Raw genomic sequence first — 15,867 nt, forward strand, 5'->3', positions numbered from 1 at the left:
TGTCTTCAATAATGGGGACTTACTTTTTACTTGTGGATACAATCAAGAGCAAATAGCAATAGGATATACATTTTAGAAGTCCTAGACACCATATTCAAAAGGGGGATTCTCATATCTGGTTTTGGGATTTTTGCTACATGATCTGGCTCTTGGAGGTAACATTATGAGCCCCCCAAAAATTAATTTAAAAATGTATGTGCACACACACATAAGCTTGTGTGTACCATATGTTTTTATATAAATAGTTAATAGTATGACCCTTTTGAGTTTTTCAGACATATTTCCAGTTATTTTACTCTTCTTTTCCCTTATTCTGTATTAACCTTTGTCCCCTAATGAAGGCCGTGTGTTGTCTTCCTTCCCCAGTCAGGCCACTTGCCTCCTGTTCTTCCACTCTGCATTGTTCACCGACATTGGCACTCTGACAATGGCCCCTACTAATTTCCTGCACTTACTCTAGAATATGTACTTATACATGAAGACTTGGGGCTAGGAGCCTCTAATAAGAGAATACACGTAATGTTGGCCATTCTGTTACCTGAATGTCTTGCCTCGCTTACTTAGCTTTTTAAAATCATATGTAAATAGAATAAATGAACGCTAGGGGGAAATGTAACACACTTGTGTCAATCACTATGACAATACATTACCTGAGATCCCTGACAAGTGTTACACACAAGCACATAATTAGCAATCATATTGTATTGCCTGAATTTCATGTTTTTCTCCATTTTCCCATTCCGATCACATTAAGCCGACTATATTGCTTCAAAGCAATCAGAAGTATAAAGGGATAGATTCAAAAAAAGTACAAACAAAAGCAGAATTATCCATATGGATTGGAAATGTGGAATAATCCTTTTAAAATACAAAACTCATGTGGAACATACAATAACATCCAGGCCAGCTGCAACCACAACCAAAAAAAAAAAAAAAAAAAAAAAAAAAAAAAAAAAAAAAACAACTCTGATTCTTCACCAGCAGAGATAGGACTTTTGGTTGTAGAAATTAAGGTGCTTTGACATAGGCAGAATAACAATTATTTGTTTTTATTTTACGTAAGTACCACTTCAAATTCAAACAGGCATTTCTTTTTCAGTAGAACTCATCATACAATGAGAATTGCTTACCTGTTATCTCTATAACAAATTTGACCCAGGATAGTTTACGTAGGATAATAAGAGTGTGTGACATGGAGTCAGCTCTGTGTGGGTTTTCTCCCAAGTGTGATTAAAGAAGTGATTGTATGCCAAATGGGTTGGCTTCTGACTGAGCCAGCTAACATGAGAGATGTATTAAATTATTATTATCTGTTACTATCACCTTCTCTCAGGAAATAGAACGGTCTTTGGGGATTATTCACAGTACCGTTTTAATAACTCTCCTATAGCTTGGCTGATGTGTGGTCATTAAAAATTTTATAGGGGGTGATTATACTGGAAGTGGATTTTTTGAATAGATATGGGATTTATAAAGTGCTCTCTTTTCTTAAAAGATACTTTGAAAGCCTTTTCAAAATAGTAATTTGACCCACCGGGTGTAGAAAATCAGCCCAGGCTCCATCTATAAAGGCAAGAAAACAAATGATAAAGCAAGAGAAAAGTTGAGACAGATTTTCTGTCCTGTTGCCTCTGATGTCCTTGAGGATAAGCTCAAGTCACGTGAAAATATAAACATATCAAAAGAAATAATTAGAAGCATTAAAATTAAGAACAGGAGATCTTGTGACTATATAAATGAACATAGGACCTGGGATGAGTACTTAATAATGGAATATTCAGGATTTGGGATAGGGGTCAATGATAGCTGCTGAAACAGATATGTCTGGAGCAGAGAGAGTTACTCCTCAGGTCATCAGGTTTTTGGTTGGTGGTTGGTTTGGTTTTTTTTTTTTTTTATTAATTTATTCTTGTTACATCTCAATGTTTATCCCATCCCTTGTATCCTCCCATTCCTCCCCCCCCCCCATTTTCCCATTATTTCCCCTCCCCTATGACTGTTCCTGAGGGGGATTACGTCCCCCTATATATTCTCATAGGGTATCAAGTCTCTTCTTGGCTACTTGCTGTCCTTCTCTGAGTGCCACCAGGTCTCCCCCTCCAGGGGACATGGTCAAATGTGAGGCACCAGAGGACGTGAGAAAGTCGGTATCACACTCTCCACTCAACTGTGGAGAATATTCTGACCATTGGCTAGATCGGGAAGGGGTTTAAAGTTTACCTCCTGTATTGTCCTTGGCTGGTGCCTTAGTTTGAGCGGGACCCCTGGGCCCAATCTGCCTATTATATTGTTTCTTCTTGTAGATTCTAGGACCCTCTGTATCCTTTTATTTTGCTGTTCTCCCATGGTCTCTCATTAGAGTCCCAATAGGATGCCTTCCCCTCTGTCCCAGTTTCCTGGTAAGTGAAGGCTTTGTGGGACATGCCCTTGGGATAGTATGCAGATATAAGTGAGTATATAGCATTTGATTCTTCTGCTTCTGGGTTAACTCACTCATTATGATCATTTCTAGCTCAATCCATTTATCCAACAACTTTCGGGAATTCCTTGTTTTTAATAGCTGGATAGTATTCCATAGTGTATATGTACACAGTTTCTTTATCCACTCTTCTACTGAGGGACACTTAGGCTGTTTCCATGTTCTGGCTATTATGAATAAGGCTGTGTTTATTTGTTTTAAAAGCATTGGATCACATGCAACTCACTCTGCTTTTCTGGATAATTATTTTGAAAAGTCATTCATCTCAACACATTCTTTTTTTTTTTTTTAAATTCACTTTACATCCCCATTGTAGCTCCCTCCCTCATCTCCTCCTGGTCCTACCCTTCCTCCCTAATGTCCTTTCCCCTAGTCCTCAGAAAGGGGAGCCCTCTTCCGTTATCATCTGACCCCAGCCTATCAAGTCTCATCTGGACAGCTTGCATCTTTTTCCTCTGGCAAGGCTATACCACCAAGGGGAAGAGATCAAGAGTAGGCATCAGAGTCCATGTCAGAGGTAGCCCCTACTCCCCATATTATGGGATCAACGAGGAGACTATGCTGCCTATGGACTACATCTGAGCAGGGGATCTAGGTCTTCACCATGCATGGTCCTCGGTTGGCACATCATTTTCTTCAGGCCCCCTTGGGCCCAGATTTCTTGGCTCTGTTGGTCCACTTGTGAAGCTCTGTCCCCTTGATGTTCTTCTAGCCCCCAACTCTTCCATAAGATTGCCTGTGCTCCACCCCATAGTTTGGCTGTGAGTCTCGGCATCTGCTTCAATTCCCTGCTGGGTGGAGTCTTTCAGAGGACCTCTATGGTCTGCTCCCCTCCTGTTCCTTTTCTTCCACCCCTACAGATGCCTATTCTTTTTGCTCTTCTGAATGAGAATTGAGGATGTTTAATTCTCATTCAGAAGGGCAAATAAACACATTCTTGAGTCTTTATATTCTTACTCAGATCCCTTCCAAACCTATAAGCTCAGCAAGATTTTGAACTTCTTCATCTCTTCTTTTATCTTTATAAAATGTAAATAAATATAATATATACTTAATATAAGTAGTCTAATGACCGAATTAAAGATAGTGATAAATAAGAAATGTTACATTAAAATTTCCCAATAGTATTAATGTGAGCTGTTGTAGATGGAGTATTTGTACATAAAAGGAGACATAGATCAATGTTCCTCTAGGTTGGAATTGTCCTGACATTTCATGATGATGAGCGATCAACAGGTGTGTGGTAACACATTCCCTGGAAATGCCAAATGACACTAGGGATAGTCACCAGAACCTATGCATCACCCTGGGAAATCATCTATTTTATTTAATGTAAAATCACATCTCTTCCAAAATTCTTAGAATAATTCCATGCTCACCAAGAAGCTGATTAATTTCCTTACTAGATTATTATTGAAAGCTGTAAAACAATTATTGGAAGTTAAACATATAATGTTATCAGTTCATATGATCCTGAACTCACTATTCATTGTTATAATGCAAATTTCGGTATGAAATTGATTTACGGAAAAATTTTGGTAAGGTAAAATTTCCAGTACCCAAAATAAATAAAGTTTAAGGTGTATAACTTATTTTTTTTTTTTTTGCCCATGTATATCTAATAATGCAGTAAATTTGTCAGTTGCTGTGATTTAAAAAAAAAAAGACTGATAAAAGCAATTTAGGGAGAAAGGTTTTAGTCTGGACACCATTTCAGGAGTTCACTATGGTGGTGAAGTCAAAGGGTAAGAAACAGAAACCAGTGAGTATTTGCTAGCGATCAGCTTGATTGTCCAGGATTCCCTGCCAAGCAAACAGTCCTGTCCAAAGCCAGAGTGGATCTCCCCTCATCGATTAACTTAACCAAGATAATCCTAGAGTCCTACCTCCCGGATGATGCTAGACGCTGCCAAGTTGACACTAGCTATCACAGAAACGCTTCTCAACTTTTGCAAAAGGCATTTAAAGTACATCTGTAGGTCCTTGCTTCTCTATATTTGTACCATAAATTCCAAAATAGACAAAATTGACTCATCAAGGAAGAACTCATTGAAATGATCACTGACCTAAGTAAATGTGATAAGAGTGTAACTGTCCTAATTCCTCCACAAACAGCTAACTTTTCTGATATAATAGGCATGGATTACTTTTCTTATGAAGTCACTGTTACAAATATTTTACATATGAGCTCATTTAAGAGACACCCAAATGACTATTTAAATCAGGCGAAGTCCAGGAAGAAATTAATCCGAGAGGACATTTAGTGGACCAGCTCCGTTTCCATCTCAGGAATGTGTGCACAGACCATGTGAAAAGCACGTTGATCAAATCCCAAAGATGAAGGAGAAAACAAAGATTTAGGGATCAGGACACAATGAGCTTTTAGATAAAATGAGCTTATGGAGATAAAACACTAACTGGGAGCTCATCTCCTTAGGATATTTTTAATCCGAGAAAAATAGTGACAGACTAGTTCCAGAAACTACTTTGGATAATAAAATATTTTTAAAAAGACAAGCAGGAAGTCACATAGGATGATAGGAACAATTAAGGATGGTCTGGCTTAAAACTGTTGCTCATTTTGGAATCTTTTAGAGAAACTCATTGCTTGTTTTTTTTTTTTTAATTTTTATTAATTAATTTACTTATTCACTTTACATCCCAGTCATAGACCCCCTCCCTCCTCTCCTCCCAGTTCCATCCTCCCTCCTTCATCCTCACTCACCTATTCTTCAGAAAAGAACAGCCCCCTTACTGACCCACCCCAGCTCATCAAGTCACATAAGGACTGAGTTCTTCCTCTTTCTCTGTGGCCTGGCAAGGCAGTACCTCCAGGAGGGAGTGATCATAAAACAGGCAAGGGAGTTCATGTGAGAGACAGCCCCAAGTGCCCTTACTAGTGAACCCACATGAAGTCTGAGCTGCCCCTTCTTTACATCTATGTAGAGACCTTAGTCCAGTTCATACAGGGCCCTTGATTGGTACTTCAGACTCTATGGGCCCCTCTGGGACCTGGTTTTGGCTATGTTGGTCACCTTGTAGTGCTCTTGTTACCTCAAGGTCCTTTTATTCTTCCCCCCACTTTTCCACAAGACTCCCTGTGCTTTGCGCAGTGTTTGGCTGTGAGTCTCAGCATCTGTTTCAAAGCGCTGCTGGGTGGAGGCCCTCAAAGGACAACTCTGATAGGCTCCTGTCTGCTAGCATAGCAGAATCCTGTTAATATTGTCAGGGTTGTGAGCTGGGCCAGGCATTGGTTGGACATTCCCTCATTCTCGGCTCTATATGTTTTATCTTTATACCTGCACATCATGTAGGCAGCGAAGCTTTCGGATCGATGTTTTTGTGGATGGGTTGGTGTACTCCTTCCTCTACAAGGAGTCTTGTCTAGTTAGAGGGTCGTCTTTAGTTTCCACGGCCCCTGCTACCAGGAGTCTCAGCTAGAGTTCCCTTCATATCCCCCCTGGGTGCTCTCGTTCTGTAGCCCAGGCTTGCCAGGAACTCATCATGTAGCTCAGATCAGTTCCTGATTAACAGTCCCTTGCCTCAGAGTCTTAAATTCTCGGATTGCAGACATGTGGCACACTGCACAACACCAGTGGTTATTCTTTTATTAAAAAATAGTAATTATCACGGTGCTGAATCATCTCCTTACTGTTTAGTACGTCTAGTAACTCTCAGACCAACACTGATAAAGAACATCATATCAAAAGTGAAGAAATTCCTGTGAGCCTTGATGCACATGTTCCTTCTCTCCCTCTTAAACACGGGCTCTTAACGACCTTTTTTTTTTTTCCAAATATACCTTCCATATATACCTTTTTTTAATCTGTCGAAGTCCAAATGTCTTCACAAATACACCACTTTTCTTTTATTATTTTTTTTAATCCTCCCTTGTTTTCCTCTTCAATTTTTGAGTACTTTTTTTTAACAACTTCCCATTTCCCACCTAATAGATTGGGTTGTACACGATCTCTGCTATGTACCTCTAGCCTTTTCCGGCCCCATGTGTGTGCACTGGCATCTGTGTTCCCCCACGAGAATGACGAGGATGAAAAGCTCACAGGTGTAGGACCGCAGTGCTTAAGGAAGTCTTCCTTGCATTGTTATCACTGTCCTTTCCATTTTTTTTCAGTAACAGTCACGTGACATGATTATTAAGACTGCATATTGACAGACTTGCAAGCTGTCCATCCTCAGCTGAGAGTGCACTAGGTTTCACCACTTCACTCAAACCTTTTTCCTTTAAGTTCTATGGCTCAATCATCTAAGGAGACATCAAGTGAGATTTCATATTTTATAGCATCATTTATAGCCTCCATGTATCAGAGCACCTCACTGTGAGACGGGCAAGATCTGCTTAAACTCTGCATCCCTCTTCCAGGGTGTTTCCTGAGCATTAGCAGCCTCCATCTTACAGTAAGGGGGTTGAATGTCACCGAAATCTCAGTGTTCTAGATTCCTTATTCATCTACTACCCTCATAAATACTGTTATCCCAAGTGACATCAAGCTAAGTTTCTGCCAAAGCCAGTAAACATGGTTCTTTCTGTTTTACACCATCTGACTTTAACAACTCCAAGATTCCTCTGGAACGGTAATGCCAGAGAATTATGCCAAGCTTCACACTGATGCCATGCTCACTAAAGACTCCCATCCCTCCCTTGGTCCTATAGTACCACTAAATTCCTTTTCATTTCAGACACCATGTGATGTCTATCTGATGCACACATTTCACTTCTATAAATACATATATTGTATGTATATACATGCATTTATATATATATATGTGTGTGTACATATGTATTTCACTTCCATATATACATGTATATAAATATAAATATATGTATTTATAGGAGTGAAGTACATATTTATATGTGGCCTCACTTACTTGCTTTGATTTAACTGACATGTTTTAAAGTGTGGTTGTATACAGAAGTAAGTAATTGTACCATTTTCTCTGTCTTACTGTATTTAAAAATGAGTGTAGTAGTTTTATTAACTTCATTCTTCTTTTCATTTCAGGCTAGAGTCTTACTTCAGTATCTACTTTAAACAAAGCCCACATCTCCTACTTGGGGTCAAAACAGATGTATGTTTACATCCTCTGCATCAAGTAGCTCAAACCTACACGTTGAGGAAGGAAGATCACAAGTTAAAAGTCATCCTGGGTTACAAAGTGATTCAAGACCAGCTTAGAAAGCTCAGTGAGACTTTGTATCAATACGGACAATGGTCATTAGACTTAGTGAGTTATTAAATAAAATAAAAGAAGTGGAGAGCATGAAGTTGGGAAGTGGTCATGATGGAGGGTTAGGATCATTTCAGGGTAATTGTAGGAAGAAATTGCATGTGAATATGATCGTATTTTGTTGTGTACATGCTTAAAATTCTCATATAATATATTAATATAAAGGAAAAAAGAAAAATAATAGGGGCATTGCACAAGTGCAAAGCATCTGTCACCTGCCAACTGTGAGGTCCTCTATCCAACCTCCATTGTGCAGAAGAAAACAATGACAAGAGCTAGGACACGCAGTTCAGTTGTCACCTCTTATCAGTGATGTGTTCTGGAGATGTAGCTCTCACCCCCTCACTCTTGGATCAGCTCTCCCAGTTACTTAGTTCTTTGCCTTAGGCATGTCTACTTCAAATACTCTGAAGATAGGGAAACTTGGGCCTTTATCCACTAGCCACCATAAAAACTGTTCATCTAAAACCTTTCTAGCAGCTCACCCAAGCACAGATATCACTCCTTGAATGTATGTTTGGCAAGTGATAACTCATTCCATAGAATAAAGCACTAACCAGCAATGCTCTATAAGTTGTTCTCAACACTAGAAAATAAATTTGGGGTAGGGTTTGCCTTGGAAAAGCAAAGTAATATCGTAATGTACATTTGTGTTGATGTTTGAACAAAAAAAGCAGCACACTTGCAACCTGTAGTTTTCAAAGATGGCTAGCAAAATGGTGGTTAACAGATGAGGCCAGAAATTATTCTTAAAATAAAATAAAATTCCCTGGATATCCACATGGAGTTTTTCTTTAGGAATATATTCTCACTTCTTTTTGTGTCAAGTGTATTCTATTGCTCAAATATCATTATTAAAAGCTAATTTTTAGAATTCTTATAGATAGCATTCTTTGTTGAACTACGACTATTGTTGATGCCATACTATCAGCAAATACAATAATACCAATTGACCTTGACATTGTCCGTGACTTTCCAAATATCATACAATGCAAAACAGTCTGTAAACTCTGAATGCCAATTAACTGCCTGATGCTCTATTTCTTGTGTTAATATGAATAAAAAGCAAAGTGGAGCATAATACATACTGAGCAAGTTGTATTTATGTATTTTAGTGAGTGTAAGTGAGTCTTGGTGTGTGTCTATGTGTTTGTGATGACCCTAATGACAAAAAGAGGCCATGGGTTTGAGAACAGTCAACGAAGAGTATATGGCAAGGATTAAAGGGAGAAAAGGAAAGGGGGAGATGATTTAATTCTGTTATGATGTCAAATATTAGAGTAAATAAATACATTTTAAAAGACCTGTGTTCTAGTTTCAATAATTGTCAACCTGATGCAGCTTGGAATCAACAGAAAAAGACTGACTGCTATCTACAAGACTGCAGATCAGACTTGCCTGTGGGATGTCTATGGAAGATTGTCTTAATTATTAGTCTAAATAGCTGGAGCTACTCACTGTGGGTTGCGCCATGCACTCAAGAGATGGTCCTTGACTGCTGTGCAAGGAAGCTAGCTAAGTGTAAGTTACCTGAGAACCATCTTCCATGGCTGCTGCTGTACTTCTGTACGTCTATGGTTTCTTGGTACAAGGTAATGCTGTGTGGGAAAGCAACCAGCATAGCCCATTGGCTGAAATGAAGCCTTTACTGCCCTAAGTTGCTCTTGCTATGATATCAGGTTAAAATGATTCAGAAAAATATGCTGAATTAAATTACTGTGTGTGTGTGTGTGTGTGTGTGTGTGTGTTTGTGTATGACTGGCACAGGGCAAGATTTGAAACTGCAATCAGTTTATTCTTATCACAATTCAGTTTCTGACGCCTCCTGCAGATCATAGGGGGCCCATGCTTGTGCTACACAGAGGAACTTTAGGTTCACACAGACTTCAAGCTGTCTAATCTTTTACAGTCTCATTGAACAGCATGCTGATGTGGCTAACTGGCTTATCAAGGTTAGCCATTCTTCTTGCCACCTTTGAAAAATCACATTCTTAGAGAATTACAAAACCAAGTCAGACACCGTGGGCAGATTTAATTAACCAAATGTCAGAGACCATAGTAGTTAAAAATGACATAAGAGGAAAACACAGTGTAGGACACAACCTTGAAACACTTGTAATTTGTGTGAAGTGTTCTTGTTCACTGAGTGTACCAATTGGTCTTATGAACAGGTGCAAAGAATACAAATATTTCTATAAATAAAATATGACTTTTGTTTGCCTGTAATATCTTTGTTGGAATAACATGGAAAGCCACAAAAGGTATATAGGAGCCATTGTTCATTTTGTCTGACTTCTCTCAGATATCAAGCTAGGTATTTACCAAGACCCTGTCCATATATATTTCTAGGTACATATTTACATGTTGAATAAGTAATGATCACATACTGAGACCACAGAGGAAAAGTGGACCACTGTGGAAAGTGTTAAAATCATCTATATAGTCTAACTGGAAATGCTCACTTGGAACTGGGATGTAAATCAACCAGGCAATTCTATATTGCTAAGCTCACCTTGCTATGGTAAGAAATAGATACATTTTGTGCCATCCTATTTTCTTTATTGTCATGGCCATTATCAACTATTAGCAATCACCAATGATTCCTAGGAAACATGACAGGGTTTCATTCATGTCTACCCCAGCTCTGTCCATACCTGCTGAGAGGTATGATAAGTTCTTTCCTGAGCCATACTCTTATTTTATTGAGTCATATCAGTTGCATGACACTTTGCCATGGCTTGTCAAACATTATTAATATAATATTTTTATTGACATTTTTCAGAATTTCACATAATGCCTCCTGGTCATCCTTCCTTCCCAATCCTCCCACGTCTGCCCACTGACTCTTGTGGTCCTCCCTTCAAAAAAGAGTTTAAAAAAAAAAAAAAACAAGTCCAACATATGTTGTCCATATAGTTTTCTTCAGCAACTCCCAAGTCCAACTTCCCAGTGAATAGCTTCTTAAAACCATGAGTCACACCCATCCACCACCAGCAGTAGCCCCTATTGTGGGGAGCTACACTTCAGCATCCTTAACACAATGCTTAGAGGTTCTTTTCAATAGCTTTCTGTCTATGTTGTTACTTTTATTTTTTGAGGTGTGTGTGTGTGGGAATTGTTACAGAACCCTCTTCTGTCTCTCTTTCTCCACTGTGAGTCTCCAGTCATTGATGCCACTGTAGAAGAAGCTTCCTTGCTCTTTACAATAACGGGAGCATGGAACATGGGCTTCTTCAGCATGGTGTCTGGTGACAGCATGAACCACAGACATCCAACTAGCCTCAGCATACACCACTGACCTCATCATGGTCTCCAGTGGCAATGCAGGCCACAGACACCAACACAGCCTCCACTGGAAGTCTGGCCTTTGGACATCAACATGGCTTCAGGTAGCAGCACCTATCATGAACATCCTAATGGCAGTGGTATTGGTTGGTGGTAACCTGGCCCATAGGTATGTGGCTCAGACCAAGGACATCTACATGGCCTTCAGTGGTAACACTGACCACATGGGTCACAAACAAAGAACCAGACTTGGCCTTCAGAGACAGCATGCTCCACAAATATCAAAATGCCACAGACTAAAGTATAGGCCATACACATGAACATGGCCTCCAGCAGCAGCTCAGGCCTTGCACATGGTTCAGTCTTTCTTCACAGTGTAAGCACCACCCTGTTCCTCCATCCTTCATACCTTTCAATCTCAAAGTCCTTCAATGTAAAATGACATGAGGAACTGCAGCACATCACTCAATATACTTTTTGCCTAGACAGTTCTGCATGCAAACACTCCTTTCCTCATGTCCTTGGTCTGCCTCAAGGCTCCTGATCTCTGAAGCACCATAAACACCAGACCACAGCAGCCACTCCTGTCACAGCCATGCTTCAGGTTTTCATCCCAACTGGCAATGATGCTGGTTCTCCAGCACTGGCTCTTCTTGTGGTCCAGCAGCTGGTAGAAGGAATAGGTTGTGGGGCTGACCAACTGCAAACACTGGACCTGGGCCCAGATGCCAGCCCGATGGGTGAGGCTGGCTCTTCCAGGAAGCAACTATTCAAACTTTTTACCTCTTCTGAACATCTAGAGATTTTGCTGCCATCAATAGAGTAAAACAATGTACTACCCTCAAAATGCAGGCTTGCATCATCAAAACTTTCCTGTTAATGAATCCCAATGACCTTCATTGTAAATATGGGTCAAGTATTATCAACTCAACACTTATTGATATTTAGAATGTGTCAATTGTTTCAATTCTATTTTCACTAGGAAAAATGTTTTAAAACTCTTAAATTAGAAAATTTTGTTCTCATATTCTTATTTTCTTTGGGATTTTACTGTACTATTAAAACAAATATAAAATTTTAGTAATATAATACATTAGAATTTTCTTTTGAGTCTGTAGTCAGTGCAATTAGGGTACATAAATTACTCTCATCTCTGGTATTTCTGATAGACTTTATTTATACCAACTAAAAATCTCTATGTAGAATGAACACAGACTGTGTAATAATTTTATTTCTGATACACTTTATTTATACCAACTAAAATCTTCTATGTAGAATGAACAGAGGCTGTGTAATAATTTTTGAAAAGTCCTAGTCATTGTCTTCTGCAATGCTCAATATTAAGAAATTAAAGAAATAATCTTTATTAATTAAGGAGTTGGTTAACTATAAAACATATCTAACACTTCACTGTTTCATTTGCTTCCATGAAGTCATTAGTTCTTTATCAACTACTACACCTAGAAGTCTTGAAACTGGAATTCTATTTATGTCTTGCCTTCTAATATTATGTAACTGCTGATCTATGTAACACATCAACATCCTTATTGAACTATCTCTACTGTCTCTCTGTTATCTAAGTTTGTAGTGTCTGTCGTCTATTTATATGTCTTTATCCATTATATACACAAATAAACAGACACGGACAAGGAAAAAAAAGTTACACACATGTGCATCATTTCCAGATAAAGAAACCAAGAGACAGAGATTGCGAGTCTTGTTCAAGCTCACCCATTCCCTTAATAGATGAGCTATCATTTAGGGCAGTCCTGGGCTAAACAGGGGTCATTTCTGTACAATATGTCACTCCTCAGCATTAGGCCCAGGATAGATGAATACCAAATGGAAATCTCTTTATTTTCATAAGAAAAAAAAAAAAAAGAAACAAACAAAAAAAAACAAAACAACAATATAATTGGTAGGCCATTCCCATGAAATAATCCCTTCAGCTCGCATTCAAATGAAAAAAACTATTTACATTAGAACAATCAAATAGTTTAATTCAACAGTGTAATGAATCTGAATATATGACTTAAGGACTAGCATTTACTAAAGGATGTAGTTAAGATGCAAACAAAAAATTAATAAACACTAGAAAGCAAAGCTCATTAATTATCAAGTTATTTGTTGTTAATATTTATGTGGACAAATGATTGTTGAACTAAGAATGTGTTAGTCAGACATAAGATCGCTCTTATTTAATAAATAAATCATGTTTGTTTTTCATGTTTGCCTTTGTGTATAAGGTTCCTGTGATTGGAAATATGCTTGGCAAAGAAGTTGACAACGAAGAATATCAGGTATTCCTCACATGCTATCATTTTGTACCAGTTTTGTGTTTTGGAAACAGGATTTGTCATTGAACTGGGAAGTACTGATTCACCAAGGTTGGCTGCACAGCAAGACCCAACAGTCTGTCTCTGTACTTCCACCCCCAGATATGGGATTTCAAGCACTTTCCACCTTGTTTGGCTTTCTTTTCTCTTTTATATTATATTGGGATTCAGGAAAACAAACATGAGTCTTCATGATTGCACGGGAAGCACTTTACTGGATGAGGTATCCATCTAGCTCCAATTTTTTTCTTGAATATCTAATAATGCTACAAATATCAATTGACTCTGTGAACAAGTGTTCATAATGATCATAGTTGAATGAAAATGATTTCATTTGCTACTCTGAACAAAAACTTAACTGAATAATTAGAATGACTTCTCTGTTTTTGTCCAAAATCTTCAAGTTATTTTCTTTGCAAAACAGTTGAAGTGGCTATTGTTAGAGCCTGATTTTTAATTGTAAATGTGGAATGTTTTCATATAAGAATTGTGAAGTGTTGCTTAAAAATATCAATTATATAAGCTGTATAATATCATCAGTGAGCAATACATTAACCAAAGGAAAAGAAAGGATAAGAAAGTGGGAGGGATATAGAGCAGGAAAGGAAAGATAAATAAGAGAAAGTAGTAATTGAATTTTTATAAAGTTTTTATCTTGACTTTACTGGGAAAATAAACTAATGGAGACTAGCAGAAAACATTGCTTATAGCTTATGAAAATTAATATAATAATCCAAAGTATTGTGTGTGTATACACACACACACACACACATATTAGTACAGATATATGTAGCAAAATTGCTGCTCAGAATTGAAATGCAGTCGCACATAAATGTGACTTGTATACCAGGTCTTATTCAGAATATTTATGAATAGATTGTATAAATATTGAAGAATTTGTCAAGTTTCAGATTAGACTGGAACAGGTGTACCACTCAAGTACTATGAAAATAATAACTGAAAAATATTTTAGGTGGTATGGTAGCAGTCTTGCTAAGGTTGCTTTAGATGTAAAGGTTATGATACTTCACACATTGAATTGAATTGTGTCACTCCAAGAATGTTATATTTGAGGTCCGAGTCCCCATGTGCCTCCAGCGTGATACAATAGAAAAACAGAATCAGGAGAGAAGATGTTAATGAACCTGAGCTCTTGTCAGATTAGGTGGACCCCCAATCGAGAATAATTATTGCTTCAGAAACAAGACAATAACACTGGACTGTCCCAGCCCATGGGACAAATTGAACAGGGGTCCCTGGAAGAGGGAGTGGGGATTGAAAGTGGGGCACAGAGACACAAGGAAAATTGAGTCAAGTCTGGAGATTTCTGATCAAGACTCTCTTTAATGTAGGGGAGTAGACTTTAATAGCAAGGTAAACACAAGCTCCTTTGTAATCTCACTTCTCCTAACTCCCAGACAAGAATACAATCCTCTGAATAGTTCCCTGTAAGAACTTTCTTAATCCTTTGGGTAGTTCCCTCTAAGAACTTCTTTAATCCTCTTGGTACTTCTCTGTAAGAGCATCACTATTTCTTTCAAAGGTAAACAATACAAAGATAGCCTAAACACAAGACCTCCTTCAGCACAGGTGAACAACGTGAAGGTCACAGCTTGCAGCCTAAGCATGGGATTTCTAGCATGACTAATTTAGAAGCAATACTGTCAAATGATGATGATGGCAATTAATGCTTCACTGGAAGACAGACATCTTCAAACCATTAGAAACATGAAAGAGAGAGGGAAGTATTTTCATGAAGGTAACAGAGGGGACATGTGTCTGTTTACTTGATTTATTCTTTTATTATTCAGAGGTATGAGACCATTTGCTGTTGTCCTAACAGGTGGTGTGAGAGCTCTCATTACAGAAATTGAACAATACTGAATTTATATAAATACCACATTTAAATAAGGATAAAGAGGGACACTATTAATATGGATATTATTCAAGTATTTGGAATTAATGAAGTTTCTTTATGCCTAGTATTTCTCTATGTCTATTAATTAATCTTAAGCCCTACCAAACTCAGGCTAGTGGGAAACAACTTTGAATCCAGACTTCTTCTGGTTTCAAAATGTTTAAGAAATTGAAAACAGAGATCCAAGATGGCTGTGCCAAGTACACATCATAACTAAACTGACAGGCCTGTAATGGGCCCCAAAACCGCGCATATCTATCTTTCCCATGTGAGACAAGAACCCAGAGTGTGGGAAATTGTGGGGGCAACCTTAGGTCACCTGGCTAAATCCCGGGAAAACTCCCTGGCTCCTGCTGGTGAGGTCTCAGCTTCAGGCCTTCAGGTACCCGAGTGGTTCGGCTCCAACCATGGGCAACCACTGTCACTGAGTGGCCCAGGAAATATTTTCAACAAAATCATAGAAGAAAAATTCCTCAATCTCAAGAAAGAGGTGCCTATAATCATACAAGAAGCCCAAAGAACACTAAATAGATGAGACCAGGAAAAAATCCTCACGCCACATAATAATCAAAACACTAAATTGTACAGAACAAAGGAAAATA

This window comes from Acomys russatus, chromosome 9, assembly GCF_903995435.1.
Source record: "Acomys russatus chromosome 9, mAcoRus1.1, whole genome shotgun sequence".
NCBI lineage: Eukaryota > Metazoa > Chordata > Mammalia > Rodentia > Muridae > Acomys > Acomys russatus.